This window comes from Parus major, chromosome 12 (assembly GCF_001522545.3).
Source record: "Parus major isolate Abel chromosome 12, Parus_major1.1, whole genome shotgun sequence".
Taxonomy (NCBI): domain Eukaryota; kingdom Metazoa; phylum Chordata; class Aves; order Passeriformes; family Paridae; genus Parus; species Parus major.
The window spans coordinates 19644524-19648268 of record NC_031781.1 but is presented as its reverse complement, the minus strand read 5'-3'; the positions used below and the strand labels follow the sequence as shown (position 1 = coordinate 19648268).

General features: G+C 49.3%; 1 protein-coding gene across 1 annotated transcript in view; it reads right to left on the bottom strand.

Moving 5' to 3' along the window:
- Positions 1-3745, bottom strand: part of GRM7 (glutamate metabotropic receptor 7) — a gene marked incomplete at its 5' end in the record, with an annotated part of 192648 nt that overhangs the window by 40762 nt on the left and 148141 nt on the right. The gene's annotated exons all lie outside the window — the stretch shown is intronic.

Sequence of the window (3745 nt, the reverse complement as noted above, 5' to 3'; positions counted from 1 at the left end):
GATCTGGGGGACAGGGACACAGACAGGCTCGGGGTTGGGCTGGCAGCCACAGCCATGAGCTGGGAGCGAAGGGAGGGGACCCAGGGGAGCCCCAGCACACAAAGCCCAGCTGGATAAAGCTCCCACATGACAGACCCCTGGACCCACAGCCCGGGGTCTCTGTGTGGAGCCCTGATCCCTGACTGTTCACCGCCTCCATTTCTCATTTCTATTTGTTGTTAAGTCTGATGGAAGGACACAGGACCCCAGATAAACCACGAGAGTGAAAACCTGGTTTTTGATGAGATTTAGTAAGAACACTGCAAACCTTGAGGGAAGGCAGGACCTCATTTGCAAGGCTGCTTTCCACAAACCTTGGGGCTTCTTACCGAGACAGAACAGAGATCTCCCTTCCTGGAACTGCTGCTGACCAGGGGAAGATTTGAAATGAGGTGGAAATGTGTTTTCTATAGGGCATGGGATCAGTGAGGATGGGGGAAGCTCTGCTATACAAGCCAGGTGAGAAATATGAAGGAGAAAGAAAGTGGTCATCACTGAAAAATGCAGTAATTAGATAATATTTCATTTCAAAGTCACATTCAGCTTTTGAAATACCACATGTGCTTCTGGGAATGCAAATGATAAATGATTATATTAAATACATGGAAAGTCCCACTTACTCTGCAGTCTGGAGAATCCTGAGCTCCAAGGTATGTGACAAAGGCTCACATGTACTGTGGGAAATTAGACTCCCAAATAATTTCAAACCATGCCTCACTGAAGCCATTCCCCAGGTTCTGAGAACAGGGAAGGTTTAGCATTGGAGCCCCAGTGAAATATCCAGACTGGAAGCTGGAAAAGCCCTGGCATTCCCAGCACTGTCACCAGCCCAGCAGCACCCAGTGGCTCCAGCAGCTGCTCTGTGTGTGTATGTGTCTTTTCCAAACATAAAACCTGGTCCCCTGGGATGGGTGTGAACAAGAGTTATGAAAAACAAAATTTCAGCTATTTTTCTTTAGGTCCCTTAAATGCTGACAAGCTCCATGATTTTCCCTACAAGTCAAAATTCTCAGAGGAGTTTCTTGAATCAGCTGCCTTAATTATTCATTTAGACAGGAAGACTTGGATGGGCAAACCTTAAATTGAAGGGCTAAGTTGCCCTTTCCTAATTTAAACCAAAATAGACCCTGTGTCATCTTCATTTTCTATTTGTGAAAACACCCAACCCTGAAGTCACACTGCTCACACACTGGAGTAGCTGTAAAAAATAATCCCTCAATAAGAGCTATTCTAGAGGTCTGCCACTGCCTGGGGAACTTGATTAACCTCCAGTATTGTGGGGAAGAGCAAAGATCCCTGAACTGCTTTCTCCTGCTCGGCTGGGCTGAAGGAGTGCAGCTTGCAGGAGGCAGAGGAGTGCTGGTGAGAAAGGGAAGTACACAGCCTCATTTCATTGCACTGATAAATGGTGCTTTGGTCTCACTGGCAGTGCAAGGAGCCAGGAAATCCATTTCCATGGCACAGGGCTGAGCTCCAGGGCTGTGAGAGCCCAGTCCTGCTGCAGGGCACTGAGGGGAGCCAGGGCTGGCACTGCTGACCTGGAAATGTGGGAAAACCTCACCCAATTCCTCAGGAGAGCAGCTGTGACACTGCTGCTGCTTTTCTTAGTCCTTGCTTTGTGTCCTCTGCCCAAGGCAGAGTCAGACAAGACTTACCTGAGATTTTACACCTGAGATCTGGTCTCCACCCAGCCCAGAGCCTGCATTCCCCACCCTGTCATCCCCCACTGCCACCCCCATGCCTTTTTGCAGCAGGCACCAATACAAGGGAGATCAGCCCAAGCACATGGATCCAGTCTGCAGCAGTGAAATGATTTCCACCGATTTTCTACCTGTGAATATCTTCATTGCCACACACTGATTGGTGTGTTATCATAGCCCTGCTTCACTTATGGCTACAAAAGGATGAATTTCCACATTCTCAAACATACTCCATGGCACTGCTGGCACCTGGGACAGCCTGAAGCCACTTAATTCTGCACAGATCCTCTGTGGAAGGAGATGAAGATCAGGCAGGGGGAAAGGCCTTTTCCTGGCCTCCTGGGTTGACACCAGAACAGCTCCAGCACTGGCCTTGGACAGATTTCTGCTGTTTCTGGAGGAAATTCAGGTTGCAAAGTGCCTGTGAGGGAATGCTGGGCACCAACACCTGCGGCAGGGGTGAGGACCTGAGTCAAAGTACAGACACTTTCCCCACCCAGAACAGAACATTTTGGAAGAAGAATTTGCCCCATGTCTACACATCCTTTAGCTACCTCCAAGGATTAGCTGAAAATGCTAGCAGTCTGCAAAGCAGGCAGAAAAATGTCATACATTGTGAGAAAGTGCTCTTGCAATTACCAGAAAACTGGGGTTTTTTATGTAGAGCCTTCCATTTCAGCCCAGGGATGAGGGAATTCCTTCTTCCCACACCAGCAGCACTGCCAGAGGCAGGCAGACATTGCACCCACCTTGAGCAAGCCCAGGGACACGAGGAGCCCCCTGCACTGCAGCCCTGGCACATTTGGGAAGGATGTTCTCCCTGCTCCCACACATCCCCCAGCTCCTGAATGCCTCCAGCAAGAGGGATTGGATCCACTCATAATATATATCCTCATTATGTTCACTACAGAACAGCCATTAACAAGAAATGCTTAGTCTGTCTCATAAGGCCTAATGTAATTGTTCATTTTAATGAATAAAGTAGCTCAATATCTGTGTATAATTCAAACATTGCTGCTTTGCTTCCCTCCGCCACAAACATTTCCATAATAATCCATTTGTTCTCAACTTAATTGTTTCGTGCAATGTTTGATTAAAATAAAAATCAGTAGAAAAATAATTACATTAGTGGTAATTAACCTACTCAGGGAAGAAAATAGCCACGTTCCCTGATACCACTTTCATAATGATGGTGCCATTAATTTCACGGACACACAGACCCCAGCGGCGAGGACTGGGCTCAGATTTATTGCCACCTCCAGACTGCAGCTCCTAACTCAGCAGTTCAAACATTTGTGTATATTCCACTTTGCAGACAGCAATATTTGCATGACTTAGCTCTTCAGGCTCAGCTATTAATGTCTTGTAATTAGTTTTTAAATCCAGGGATTTAGCATGATAATGGTTTTAAGCTAAGAATATGTCAATAACACATCCTCAGCAGAGTCTTCTGCGAGGTATCAGCTGAACTCCGGGAGATACAGTGCTGATAAAGCTGAGAGGATGCTCTGTGCCAGGCCCAGACAGGATGGATCCATCCCCTCACACTGGGAGCCCTTCCCATTTCCCTGGCTGCAGGGATTGCAGGGAAGCCCTGAGGCACCACTGACCCTGCCAGGTGCCAGAGGCAAAGCCCTGCCCGTCCTGCCTGGTGCCAAACAAATCCCTGCCCTGAGCAGAGCAGCCCTAACACCCCTGCAGGATCACAGGGCTGCCACAGACTGCAAAGCCTCTCTTGAAGCAGGATTGTCTCTGCTGCAGCAGCACAGGAGCTGCGGGAAGCAGCCGTGTCCCTGCCCCTGCTGCGGGAACTGACACTGCTCCCATGGCATCCCATGGCGTCCCAGGGCATCCCATCCCATCCCAGGGCATCCCATCCCATCCCAGGGCATCCCAGGGCATCCCAGGGCATCCCATCCCATCCCATCCCATCCCATCCCATCCCATCCCATCCCATCCCATCCCATCCCATCCCATCCCATCCCATCCCATCCCATCCCATCCCA